At 44.5% G+C, this 14698-nt stretch overlaps 1 long non-coding RNA gene across 3 annotated transcripts; it reads left to right on the forward strand.

Moving 5' to 3' along the window:
• Positions 1-258: 258 nt before the first annotated feature.
• Positions 259-14064, forward strand: LOC132646838 (uncharacterized). Of its 3 annotated transcripts, none has more exons than XR_009585161.1 (4): positions 259-533; positions 8061-8820; positions 8906-9074; positions 10978-14064. It is a non-coding gene; the product is annotated as an uncharacterized LOC132646838 (long non-coding RNA). The 3 variants fall into 3 exon arrangements; XR_009585162.1 differs by lacking the exon at positions 259-533 and adding exons at positions 3547-4131; positions 4254-4355 and having other exon boundaries at positions 8061-9074; XR_009585160.1 differs by having other exon boundaries at positions 8061-9074.
• The last annotated feature ends 634 nt before the right edge of the window (positions 14065-14698 follow it).

Raw genomic sequence — 14698 nt, forward strand, 5'->3', positions numbered from 1 at the left:
GAGTTTATGATGGTTTTCCAATAGGCGTAGGAAATGGAGAAAAGAACACTTCCTGTTGGTGAGCATCCTAGAAGCAAAACCTCCAAAGGAGAGTCTAGGGGTGAACGTGCCAGGTCGGCCAAGGTTTGCTGAAGAGAAAGCAAAATGCTAAATAATAGATATTAAATATTAACTATTAGGTTAAAATATTAGAGTAGCAAGATTCCTCATTAACCCACGAAGCCCTGGAAACTCACTTTGCTTTCTTGCCTACCTGCCTTCCTGCCTGCCAGCCTTCCTGCTTGCTCCCTTCCTCCCCCTTACCATAGCAAAGTCTTCTTGAGTCCATCTAACAAGGGAAGGTGAAACTCATTAAAGCCAACACCCTGAATCTTACCACCCCAGGGGTGAGACAAGCAGCTGAACAGCAGCACTCTCACAGATGCTGTCCTGGAAGTGTTGCAATGTTTGCTGGGAGCCGGTGTGAGCTCTGGGCAAGCTGTCAAGCAACTTCTGTGTTGGTAACTTGTTAGCCTCCACAGCAGCTCTACGAGGTAGGTGCTGCTGACCTCATTTTGCAGATTAGGGGAGGCATGACGGAGGGACGTGCTCAGGTGAGATGGTGCCCTGCGGCAAAGGGGCCAGGAAAGCCGATTGGAACAGCCTGTTCTGCCCTGGGGGTGGGGGTGGGGGCGCAGAAAACATGAACCTAAAGGATATGAATGTTCTGGAGCAAAGAGGAGCTTGTGAGTACATTCTACACACAGGAGCAGCGTGTACCCAAAGGAAGGTGCCCAGAAGCTGGGCATTTAAGAGGAATGAGGACACCCACAGCCAGAGAGATGCGCTTGGGGGACGTCCCAATAGGAGTCAAATGAGGATTTTGCAAAGAGCTTGAGGCAATTGCAATGGGCTGGCAGCGAAGAGAGTTAGGAAGATGTGGAGGGGAGGATGAGTTCTGAGGCTAACCTAGCCCTCTAAGGCAGGTGGGGGTCTGAGACAGGCTAGTGGATGGGAGGAAGCCAGGATGGAGGGTGAACAGATTATGAACAATCTATTGTTTGCATGAAGTTATCTCTCTGTAATAAGCAGGAGGAAGTATTAAGATTGGTTGACAAGAAAAAAAAAACATTAAATGACTTTATTGAATAAATAATCTATTTTGTTTGTTACTTTGTTTGTTTGAGAAAGGGTTTCTCTGTGTAGGACTGTCTGGCTTGGAACTAGCTATTTAGACCATTCTGGCCTTGGACTCACAGAGATCATCCTGCTTCTGCCTCTGGAGGTCTGGAATCACTCATATATTAACTTTTTATCTAAAAAAATTAGCATTATTATAATTATAAAGGGCAGTATGCATACAAGAGTCTCAGAATCACACACACACACACACACACACACACACACACCAGTGACTGATATTTGGGAAGAACTCTAACCCTAAAGCTGAAGACATATTTAAGTGAGCGAGGGTTTTGTGTTTGTTTTGTTTAGTTTCTAATCTGTAAGGGACCATCTTTGTCTAGCTGTAGACCATGCGTTAGTTGTGTCCGGGTTTGGGGAAACTGAGCCTTAGTCTTTCCTTGGCATTTAACTGCATGCCTCACCCCGTGTCTAACAAGTCTGCTACCCTTTATCATTGAAGAGCGGCGAACATGTGCTACCTGACCAAAGAAAAGCCACACAGCAGGTGACAGAAAAATAAGTAAGATACTTGGACACCATGAGACCATCCAATCTGAAACAACTTCTTCCGCTTTCGGGGATAGTTAGGAAATGTTGCTTAGGACAGGAAAGAAATTTTTACATGAAAGAAAACATGTTTCAACAATACAAATGCGGCCTAATTTAATTTTCAATCCATGTCTCCACCGGCTTTGGGTGGGTGGGTGGGGGAGAAAGGTTAAAATGCAATTCTCTAAAACGAAGTTATTTGATAGAAGAATATTAACCTCCTCGCCCCTTGTACTTTGACTCGTTTTCGCTGCTTTTCATTTTTGTTTGCCGGTCTATTCATTTTGGTGAGCCCAGGCACGTTGCTAGGTAACGGGCCCAGGGCGGGCCAGCACGTTCGTCTGGCTGGCTGGCCTCGGTGGTAGACTTCCCTAGCGCTAGCTGGCGGCAATGCAGTCTCTCACAAAAAGCATTTATCACCGGGCAGGCACAGTAATGGCCACTCAGTGGAGGGGAAATTGAGCTGACCCGAAGGCCAAAGCTGTTAGGGAGACTGGTGGGAAGGGTAAGAGGGTCGAGGCACCCTTTTCCCACCCACTTAGCGGGCAGTAAGCGCTACAACAGCCTGGCCACTGTTTTCACTAACATATCCCGAGGCTTTGCACCTGAAATAAATGTTTGCTTGACATTAACGATAAAAAAAAAAAAAAAAAAAAAGAGGCAAAAAATAAAATCGGTTTGTTCCGAGAACAATGAGCCAAACCAGGAGCCCTGTGATTTAAAGTTAGCCCGTGTTCCCCGAGATCTGATTTGGATAATCATGCTGGAAGGAAGGTTCTCAGGGAAGGAGCGTTCTAAACAGCTAGGGCACCCCTCCTAGTGAGCGTGCAAATGCGTACGGACACCCTTGAATCTGAAAGTCGGTAAGTGGGCTTTATTTCCCGGATATCAAATACTGGTCACAGCAGACATCATCCAAATTTCCAGTTAAACTCCGTGTTGTTTTCCTTCAGTATTAACTTTGGGTTGCCATGAGGTAAAGTTTAGCAAAACAGAAATGTCTTAGGGTATTTTTGAAACGCCAAAATGACAGCATGTATTTTAATGCTCTAAGTACCACATCATGTTATAGATTTTTCTGGGAATATCCTTATTTCTTTGGGTTTCTTTCCCCCAGAATTATTTTTGCACGGATAACTAGAGGAGAAAGCAGATGCTGGAGCAAAAGTCGGGTATCTATGGATAATGCCTGTGAGAATTAACCCCATTATAAACACTATCAAAGTTCCACACAAAAATATTTTTATGTGAAGGGGGTAGGAATCCAGGCAAGATTCAACTGTGGGAGAAGAACAGTGTTTCTTTCTTAGGCCATTTATCTTTTGCAACCAACCGTATCCCGTGCCATTTTGTGTTAGAACTTGAAATTTTATTTGAGAAATTATATAAAGGGGCTTAAATGTCTGCATTAAAAAGTAAGCACTCCATATTACCCGGATTTCATTTTTAATTATGTCCCATATTGAGCAGTATGTGGTTCCAACAACTGATTCACCTGGGCGCAAGCTTGTCTTTCATTTTTCCAATGAGGCACAGGTAACTACCTATCCGAAATTCGCACCCAAACCTGGTCCACTGTGACAACTGAGCAAAACGGCTTCTCCGTACAAAATACCTCGCAGATGCGAAACGACAGTTGTTTCGAGAAAGAAAAACTGGAAGCACCACAGGGCACTGGAAAGCTGCCTTGTGGTCTCAAGAGCACCCTGGGTTCCACTGTTTTTGATAGGGTCAAACACCTTGCCTCTGAAGAGGCCGGGCACCAGACAGGCAGAGCCAGCCACCTGTGGCCCTCGGGCCAATGAGCCTCATGTTCTCCCCAGGCAGGGTAACGCTGAGGCTTTTCTCGAGAAAGGAAGCACAGCTCCTCTGCTTTCAAACAACAATGTTTAACCAACAAAAGAAGTGAGACCAAGTCAACCCCAGTTTACTGTTTCCCCTGAAAGTCATCAAATAAAAACGTGAACTTTAAAATTGATCAGGATTAATTTCACTGACACTGTATCATAACATATCCCTCTTCGGAGACTCATTTGTTGAGAGGCAGATGCAAAGAAACTAAGGAAAGAAATAAATCAGAGTACAATACGGCAATTAGACTTTTGCCGCTGATAGAATACTAAAAACGCACGATTTATCAAAGCATTAACAAACAGAGGTAAACGCAAGACTTATATTTTCTTTCGGAACACCGAGAGAGGAAGATTGAAATAATAACCAAGACCATGTGTATCGATAAATTTTATTTATAAATGTTCAGTTGCCAAAAGATGCCATTTCATCTGCTAATTTGAAGAGTGCTACAGGCGGGGATGATTTATCAAAGCCAGTGTCATCCAGTACCGAACACTGCTCTCATCTCCACTGACACTTTCCTCCCTGGATGAGAAGGCTCCCATTAACGGGAAGAACAGTTTGGTAAGTGTATCAAGCTTGGATTTGAAATTAAGGTTAAGGATATAGTGCATTTCTTTCTACGGAATGTCCTCTCTGGTACCTGTGCCAAGCATTGCCCTTACATTATCATCTTATTTTATCAGACCACCACCCCTGCAATCTATCATCATCATCATCACCACCACCACCACCACCGTCATCATCATCATCATCATCATCATCATCCCAATGTACAGATGAGAAAAGTGAGTCTGACAGAAGAATGACAACTTTTAGGACATGGTTTTATTACGTAGCCCAGGCTGGTCTTGAACTCCTAATCCTTCTGCCTTGACCTCCCCTCTTCTGGAATTATAGGCCTGCATCTTTATGCCCTGCTGACAACTTGCTTTTAATAAATATTAGAGTCAGGATGTGAACCCAGGCCCCTTTAACTTCAAGATGTGTGTGCTCACAAGGGCTGGAGAGATAGCTCAGTGGTTAGGAGCACTTGTTTCAGCAGAGGACTTGAGTTCAGTTCCCAGCACCCACACGGTGGCTCACAACCACCCAGAACTCCAGTTCTAGGGGGTCTGATGTCTTCCGGCTCCTATGGGCAACAGGCACACACACGATGTACATACAATACATAGAGGCAAAACACTCATGCACATAGAATAGAAGTGAAATTTTAGAAATGTGCATTCCCAGTCACAACACGGAACTGTTTGAAACACACACTAATATCTGGAAATTAAGTTTTGATCAAAGAATTTTGGCAACTGGAGTGCTCAGAAGCATTGAAATTAAGCCTTTCCTTCCTTCCTTCCTTCCTTCCTTCCTTCCTTCCTTCCTTCCTTCCTTCCTTTCTTTCTTTCTTTCGTTCTTTCTTTCTTTCTTTCTTTCTTTCTTTCTCAGATCAAGAAGCAGAGATGAGCTGGTACCCAGGGGCCTTGTGAGGGCACAGTTAGGTGTGAAGTCAGTGTAAACTTGCCTCAGTAGCTAGGACAGCTGAAACTGCAGTGGCCCACAACTGTAATTGAGCACTCAGGAGGCCGAAGCAGGAGGATCACAAACTGGATGCCAGTCTGGACTAAATAGCAAGATCTTGGCTCCAAAAAAAAAATAAATAAGTAAAAAATAAAAACAAATTAAATTAAATATCAGTCAGTGCCAACACTTCTATCTACACAAAGGTCAAATATCATATCTGCTATAAGACTAAGCAGGGTTGCATTGGAGGTCAGGGAAATTGTGTCCCGTTCATTCCTGCTGGCCTCACAAACACAGCTGTGGGGAGCGTGGGACAGAGAGACACTGAGTTCTTAGTTCTTAGATTCACCCCTATAAGGCTCATCTCCCCAGCATCCAAAAGCATGGCTACATATTGGTCTAGATCTTACCATTGCCAAATGCCAGAATTTTTTTTGGTGGCTGTAATGATTTCAACAGTATCCTCCTCAAACGCCCTTCCCCGACCTCCCAAAAATGTGATGCTTTTTGGAAATAGGGTCATCGAGGAGAGAGTTAAGATCAAGTTAAGATGGGGTCACGCTGGGATAGAGGCAACTTCTACACCAGTGACTGATGTCTTTGTTCTCTTAATGGTATCTGGTTTCTCCAAAGGAGAAAAGAGGAAGGGAGACAGACGCAGAGAAGGTGGGAAGGGCCTGTGATGACAGAGGCAGCAGTTGGAATGACGGATCCTAACCAAGGAATGTCTGGGATGGCCAGCAACTTCCAGGAACTAGGAGCCAGGCTTGGACCACTCTTGATGGGCACTTCATGAGGCAGGAACTTGTATTGTCTTAAGCCATTCGAGTCTGTTGCGCTTTGTTACAACAACCTAGGAAGTGGATGTGACTAGCCATTTCCAACAGCCCACTTTCCTTCTGATACTGCCAACAATCATTGTTCAAATGACGTTGTTTATGGCTAGTGGGTAATTAGAAACAGAGAGATGTAGGAATACATGCCTCAGTCTAGGAGAGTAAAAACTGTGGGGTACGTGTGGGTCACAAGTAAGGTGGGGACTTGGGTGGAGCATTGATGGGCATTTTCAGAAAAAGACAAATGAGTAGAGTTTGGCTAGGACCAATCATTGCTTGAAGAAGAAAAGAGTGCAAAGAAGCCGAGTGCAAAGAAGCCAAGCTCTCCTTATTGAAAGCCTTTTAAAAATCGTCCGCCCTCTGCCACTTGGAACTCTCGCTAGTCAAAGCGTGAGCACGCCGGGAAACTCTGCCTTACCAATGCGGTAGCAGCAGCATCGTCTGGAGGCTCCTGAGAAATACACATACCGGGACCTTCTGAAAATTCTGCATCTCAGCTTGGTACCCAGGTGACAGAGAGATAACCAGAGGTGAGAAGCTCTGTTACAGAAGCCTCTGCTGAGCTGTGTGAGAGAAGAGAGTGGACACACAGTTGGCTGAGGCAAGGCCCAGGAAAGAGGGGTGAACCAGGTCACTCTGAGGGAACAGCCTAACCACAGACAGCACCGTACAGCTAACATTTGCCAATCAGGCATCGCACGGTGTGCTTGTGTGCACCCGTTTCTTAAATCATCTTGAGGGACTTATCTTGCAGTTGTAATGGAAAGCACAGAAACCGTCCATGGCATCCCATAAAAATAACCACTGATTCTGAAGAAACGTTCTGAAACTGACAGGCACAGGAGGCAAAAAGGAGATTGTTTAGTTTCTTTGTTTAAAGTGTTTTTTTTTTTTTATTGTTTTATGTAGAAGAGTGTTTTGCCTGCATGTACGCCCCTGCGCCACGTGCGTGCAGTGTCCGTGGAGGTCAGAAGAGGGTGCCGGAGCCCCGGGAACAGGAGTTACAGATGGTTGTGAGCTGCCATGTGGGAGATGGGAAGCAAACCCAGTCCTCTGGAAGGGCAGCCACGGCGCCTTACCGCTGAGCCATCCCTCCATCCCTCGGACTGTATTTTGTAACTACGTCATGATATCTTGTGGATCGCTTTGACATCCCCGGTGATTCAGGGGTTTGACCGTGTTGAGGAGCAGATGCGGACAACAGGCAAGCGTCTACCACTGCGCTACCGGGCCCTGTCCTATTTTTCACTTTTTGTTTTGTGACAGAGTCTCACTAAACTACCAAAACTGGTCTTGAACTTGGAATGCTCCTGCCTCAGCCTCCTGCGTAGGTGGCCTGGCCAATGCGGTACTTCTATACATGCACATCCTATGTCGTGGTCACACGAAATGGTAACCATTTCTACCCCCTTAAATGCCTTGGAGCACCACTGCTTTGTACTTGCAGCCTGTCAGTGCCTCGTCCCTGGTTCTTTAATAAGCTGCTGTGAACTCTCGTAACTACTGTTGTGTAAAACTCTAGAACTCACCTTACTATCAAATTGTACTCCCCGTATTCATCATGCGAAGACACGTGTGTGCAAGGACACTTGTCTGTACGTCTGTGTGTATTGTAAAGACCGGAAGCCAACCTCGGGGTGTTGTTTTCAGGAGTCATCCCCCTTGGCTTTTGAGACTGGGTCTCTCACTGGCCTGGGGCTCACCAATTAGGCTAGGCTAGCTGGCCAGTAAGCCCAATGGTCCTCCCGCCTGTCTTCACCTCCCCAGCACTGGGGTGCAAGAATGGCCCTCCCTGCCTGTCTTCTTACTCGGGTGCTGGTGATGGACCTCAGGTCCTCAAGCATGGCAATCACTTCCCCTACTGAGCTATGGATTTGTTTTGTAATGCCTGGCTTATTTCATTTAATGCAATATACTCCTGTTGCCAGGATTTGGGGGTGAGGGGGGAGGGGCTGAGAAATATTCCATCAGACAAAGACAGACAGGCAGGCAGACAGACAGACAGATAGATAGATAGACAGGCAGACAGACATGGCACATTTTCTACAGCCATTTATCTGCCAGAAGACAACTGTTGATTATGTTTCTGGCCACCGTGGTACCGCTATGCATACATGAGCACACTTTCCTTGATTCCTGCAGGCGTCCTGTGTTTATCATGACAGACACAAGAAGGAGCCCCATCCTACAGGTGCAGTAAGTATTGCAGTGGGGGCACTGAGCCTTGGCTTCTTCAGCACCCATCAAGCACTCTGAGACGTCATACCTCTGCACAGGAAGCTCCCCCTAGTTGGAACACTTCGGTTCATCTCCCAAGACCTCACCCATCTTTGCCATCCAGATCAGAAGCCTCTTCTGCTGTGGTTTCCTTTCCAGGCTCCCCCGCAATCTATTGCACAGTGTTCACGTATCCCTAATGTCTCTTCTCTCTTGAGGAATCTATCATGCAATGGCTCACTTCTCTCCTCACCTCCAAGAGAAGGTGGTATTTTAGGAAAGGGGGGGGAGGGTGCTCCTTAATCTTTCTCCGTGTGCTTAGCTTGGTGATAAACTTGTGTAGATTTATTGCAGATGTGGAAAGCATCTACTCTGCCTGCGCTCCAGCTAGATCCCTGTCCCTTCCTTCCTCCGTGTTCTCATCTATAAAGCTGTGATGATGAAACCTACTACCCAGAAGGGTGTGGTGAAGATGGAAAGAAAATGAGATATGGAAATATGCCAAGCAGAGAGCGGTGCACAGAGTAAGGTCTTCCAAAGGAGTAGAAAAAAAAAAAAAAGAAATCGGCAAAAAGAGAGAGAGAGAGAAAGTGGCCTAGAGGAAAAGTAAACAGTTATGATAAAAACAAACAAACAAACAAAAAACCTGTCACTATTGAGTTAGAACCGTACATACCTATTTTGGGTAAGTTTTATACATATTACTTCATAATTCAACTGCCACCTGATATCATCATCATTTGCTATATATATATTTATATTTTATTTAGGTACTTACTTATTTGGCTGGGTATATGTGTGCCACAGCATGCATGCACGGGTCAGAAGGGAGCCTGTGGGGATCAGCTCTCTCCTTCCACTGTGTGTGAGTTCTTGGAGACCAAACTCAGGTTTTCAGCCGTGGCAGCAAGAGCTTTCACCCACGGAGCCATCTTGCAGGTCTATTTTTTTTTAAATAAGTAATTAAACTTAATAATTTGTTAAGGCCATAAAAGTTAAGACCTTAGCAGGAGTTCAAGAGAAACATAGCCTAAAACTACGGCCCAAGTGAACCCAATCCCCATGTTTCCAGAAAAACAACAACAACAAACCCCCCAGAGGCCGTAATATTTAATACCCCATCAGTGTAGCAGCCCATCCGACTGTGATCACCATACTTGCAGCCTCAGACTGTCACAAAACCCTTTTTAAAATCTGAGCACTTTTGAAATTGCATTCCTGGATACTAGAAAAATACAGCTGTCGGCAGTCACATGAGACTTGGCTGTGCCTCATGAAACACAAGCTGTGCTAACCGAGCATGTGTGGCTGTTTGTTGCTATATACCTCGGGTGTGTACCCAACACAGTGAGGGGGGCCTCCCACGTTCAGGGTGATGTTTACAGACCGGCAGTTAGAAGGGGCACAAGCACCATCCAAACACGACTGATATGCTTTTGATGTCGGCTGCATGAGATCCTGTCACTGTAGCTAGATTTTTTTTTTTTTTTCCCGTAAAGGAGATGAGACTAGAAAATTGGAAAGTAATTTTCCTTTTGTGTTCTGGTTCTCTGTTATAGAAGAAATGTATTTAGATTTTTTTTTTAATCAAATTATTTATCTTAGTGCTCCCTCAAGTTTCCAAACCGCTGAGCAACATGATGCTTTGGCCTATGCTCTCCTCTCTGAGTCTATCTGGGTAAATTAATTACAAGGCAATCCTCTGGAATTAAGTGTGTTTTAAGTTCAGAGGCATCTGCTCGGAGACTTCTAATGCTGCTAAATAGTCCCTTTGGAGATGCACTCGTTAGTGTGAGTGGTATAATTTTCATTTCCGTTGGCACGGTGGCATATGACTTCTTCGGTTTCAGCTGCCCTCTGATTGACCTGTCAAGGGCATAAACCACCCTGAAGATGTCCCTGCAACATTTTTGCTCCTCCAGTCAGTTTGAAGGTCCAGACTGTCGGTACCACGGAAAGGAATAACTGCAGATTTTCTCCAATTTTCAGGTGATAGGTGTTCTGGATGCGCTCCCCCCTCCACCCCGCCTCAGAGTCAGAGCTTAATATAATGGGCTTATTGAGCAATAGAACAAAACAAATAAACCTTTTCTTAGGTAACAGATATTCCATATATCTGAGGATATGAAGTGAGGCAGGGGCGGGGACGTACGGTGTTTGTTGTTAATCTATTACATAAGATTGAAATGCTTTTTAAGCTGAATGCCAATAAGACGTTTCCAGGGGAGGGAGGGAGCACAAAGGACTGAAAATTACATTTTGGATTTTTTTTTCACCCTTCTTTTCTAAAATAAGGACATGGTAAATTTATCACTAGGTTGTTTTTTTTTTTTTTGGTTGTTTGTGTTTTTTTTCCCCCAAAGCCACTATGTTCTGGAAGATCTTTATGTCCCTTTTAAGAGAGTCGTTTTCCTTGGTTCAGAATAAACTGAAGCGGAGCCTGGTCAGGCCTGTGGAACAGGAGAGACTTTGAGACTACATGCGAAGACACCCAGCAGCCATCCTTCAGCCATTTTGAATTTTCAAAAAAGTCAAGTGTAGAAAAAGGAAAACGCTAGTCTTTTGAGTAAAACAGAGGTAAAGCTGTGCTTTAAGCCGTTAGTGGATCATCAAGCTGTGACTTAAGTCATGTATTGTCAAAGGCACTTTAAGCTAACAGCCAGCTGGCCTCGTGGAATCCTGGATACGGAATATCCTCAGTGGCCCTTGGGAGGAAGGTTTTGTCCTCATTCTTAGGAATAGTGGAAGCTTTCAGAGGTGAATCCTCGTAAAGGGAAGTTAGGTCATGGAGGGGCTAATTGGGACCGTGGCCTCTTCTTCCCTTTCTCTTTCTGCTTCCCAGGCACCCAGAGGTGAACAGGCCACCTGGCCCTCAGCGCACATCTGCATCTGCTCTTCCCTCTGGCTCTCAACCCAGCCCAGCTCTCCATCTGGATCCCAGTTTCTCCCTGCCTGCTCCAAGAAGCACTTGCACACTTACCAAGCGGAAGGCAAATCAACTCTCTCCTCCATCTGCCTTACAGGGATCCCTGAGTTCTTCAGTACCTTGGGGTTTGCATATTTGTCTGTGTCTGAGTCCCTCACCTAGAAAGAAAGCGCCCTGAGAATCAGATTCTCCAGTGTCGTAACAAACGGATTGTGCAATACAGTGAAAGGAATGAATCAACAGGGGTACATATGCAGTCCCTGTTTTAGAAAGGGACACGGGATGTGAGGTCAGTGTAGCTAGAGCATATTTCATGCTTGATCTAGTGTTAGTTGTCTCGCATGTATGTGGTAGTATGTGCAACATACATAGTGGGCCGTGTGTAGCTGTGGACTCTGCTCTGTAGCATCAACCAGTCACTGATTGGAATCATTTCAGGTGGGGACGGGTTGGGAGGGAAGTGTGCCTATATTAAATACATTAGGGCTGTTTTCTTGTCATTATCCCCTAAATAACGCCATATAACATTTATATTAGGTTCTGTATTATAAGTAACATAGAGATGTTTTAAAGCAGACAAGAGGGTCTGCAAAGGCTATGATGCAAACACTCTGCCATTTTATCCCGGGGACTTAGATACCTACAGATTTCTATATGCACAGGGGTCTTGGAATTAATCGGCCACAGACACCATGGGACAATTGAATACAGATAACGGTTCCTCTACTGTATTTTAATCAGCTTGACAGTACTCACCTTATCTTCTCGGACTCAGTCCATATGTCATGCATACAGTAGGACCCTACTAACTTTTAACCAATGGGAAAGTTATTCTAGACAACAAAGACCTTTCTTTCTCATCTTTGCATATCAGATTTCAGTTCAGAAGGTGGGTTTCCACCACTACCTCGAATACTTGCTGATTCAGCCCTGCCAGTGAATACGTACTTGAATGTCTTATGGCATGTGCTCATTCCTTTATGGTTTGCTTCTGGGGTTTGTATTTTGGGTGTTCTTGGCCTTTTTTTTCTTTTTGTCATTATAAGGCATGGCTCAGCCATAGTGTACATAAAAGCTTATTAATTGCATGAAAACTCACATTATGTCAGCACCATTGGGTATACACACGTTGAACAACCACAGAAAGCAGATTTAGGGGAAGATCCATTCACCTGTGGGGTCTGCTCACCTGGAAACGGACAGGGTTTGTCTGTTTGACAAGGCTAGACTTGTCAAGTGAGAACGTATGCTTTCAACTGCTCTCTGCGTTCGTGGGTAGAGGGACATTATCTCCGAGCACTAGCATGACTTCTCCCAATAGTCCTGCTTGTATTAGTAGCTTTTGCATCTTCGTGACCAAAATACCCAAGAGAAAAGACTCAAGGGAGGGGCAGTGTACTTAGGCTCATAGCTCAGAAGATTCAGTCCGTGAGTACTAACTCCATATGCTCGGACAGGGCATCGTGGCAATGGGAACATATTTATAACAGAGGTCAACTGTTTATATCATGGCAGGCAGGAAGCAGAGAGAGAGAGACAGGAAGCACTCTGGGATGCTATAAACCCAAGACTCCACATGATGTGTACCACCTCCTTCATGTAGGGACCACCGCCAAAGTTTCCAGAATCTTGGAGAATAGCACCCCCAGAAGGGGAGCAAGTATTCAAGGCACCAGCTGTGGAGACATTTTGATCTAAACCCCAGATTTGCCCAAGTCCTTCACCCCACCCCATCGCAAAGTGAAGGCGGCAGTGGTGGGAAGTCTGTTAAACAGTTAGGAGTGGCAGCTGCGGAAGAGGTATTATGTTTGCAGCTTGTCTCTTTACCCCAGCCAGGAATTCCAGGTAGCCATCACACACGGGCCTCAGAGCTGACCAGCCTGAAAATGTCCTCTTGAGGGAGTTTGACTGTAGAGTCTCTTCCTGGGTCCTGTGCCAATTGCTGGGCCTCCTAAAACGAGCCAGAGTGCTAGGAGAGAGCCGTCAGGTGGCTCTCTACCTTGAGCAAAAGCACTCACTGGCTCTCAAATGGCTGCCCAAGATCAACACTAGACTAGTTCAACTGGAGACACTGAGGCTCCATATGAATCCAGTACTCATGAAGTCAGGTCCAGTAAACCCGACTGTTCTCAGTCATGGGGAATCTGCACGTGCTCCATCTAGACCGCTTTGACTGGAAATCCAGTAAGGTCAAGGACCATGTCTACGTTTTCTTTGCACTGGTCAATAAGCACGGGCCCTGGAAAGTTACACATGAATAAATACCAATGACTGATGATCAAAGAGCTATGTGTTGTTTTCTGCAAGGGTATGGCTTAAAAATCACCCCAATCATATTAACTGCACAGCCTCCAAAATACATCTATGATACTAATAAAATATTATAGCCATCATATAAGAGAAGGATAAGTAAATACAGATAAAATAAATTACAGCTGTAAAATATCTTACCTTTGTCAAGCGTTTGTATTCAGTGCCTTCTGACAATGTTGTCAGAAACGTAAAGAAATTGGTCACCGTATATGATGAGTAAGTTTATTGGGTTCTTTGATTATAAGAAAAAGAAGCTAATTTTGTTAATGTAAACAGAAAAAGAATATTCTGGAAAGATTCAGTGTATAAATAATCTCCATGTTAGCTGCAGAAGCAGGTTTGGAAAAGAAAAATCAGCAGCAAGAGTCTAGTGACCTGAGCCCCAAATAGATATGCATCAGCTTTTGTGTATGTGTGTGTGTGTGTGTGTGTGTGTGACTTTATAGTACTGTGTTCAAGAGTCAAGAGTCCCTTAGGCTGATTGTCCTAATGTAGCTCCACCCACTGGCTAAGAAAGAAAAGAAAACCTTGTTTACATTGATCTTAAACACAACAATGGAATACAATGTGAAAAATAAAATGGAGATTATACCTTTATGAATAAAAGGGATGTCACATGGCTGGAAAACACCCCCCCTCCAAGCACAGTTAAAGGGGAATTAAAAATTATGTATTGTGAGTGCTTATGTATACCTAGCATATAGAATGCATATGATCTTATACAAACATATATCTCACCTCCTCTCAAATATTCTGAAAGAAAAACATTTTATCCCCATTTCACAAATGAAGAAACTGAGGCTCTCCTAGATTAGGTGGTTTGTCTAGTATCATCCATTTAATAAGCACTGGAGTGAAGATTTGGACTCAGGTTTATCTGCTATTTGTTGAAGAAGGATGATCTTGGTGTTGCATAATGGAACACATGAATAAAAGTAACTTGGAAAGGCAAATTGTTTTTTGAAAAGAGTGCATCAGAGCCCAGGCGGGCTAGTGAGCAGCGCACCCTGACGAAATGACCTTTGTCATTTATTGATGAAGTAGGTGTTGCCTACGCTCATCCTGTTAGTGAGCTTGACTTCACAATCTGACAGGATTGGCTAGCTTGAGCAAAGGGGAAGGTTGGGGGAATATGGGCCCTTGTCAGGCTGACCACTTTTAGTAGAAAAACAAACAAACAAACAAACAAACAAAACTATTTCTCACTTATCTGCACTGTATTGTGTGTGTAAGCTCAAGTCACAGTTACTGATGGATTGTCCATCCTGAGGTTATATGCTGAGTGAGGTTCAAGACTGAAAATGGAAGAATGGCGCTCGGGTCT

The sequence above is a fragment of the Meriones unguiculatus genome, chromosome 12 (assembly GCF_030254825.1).
Source record: "Meriones unguiculatus strain TT.TT164.6M chromosome 12, Bangor_MerUng_6.1, whole genome shotgun sequence".
Lineage (NCBI taxonomy): Eukaryota > Metazoa > Chordata > Mammalia > Rodentia > Muridae > Meriones > Meriones unguiculatus.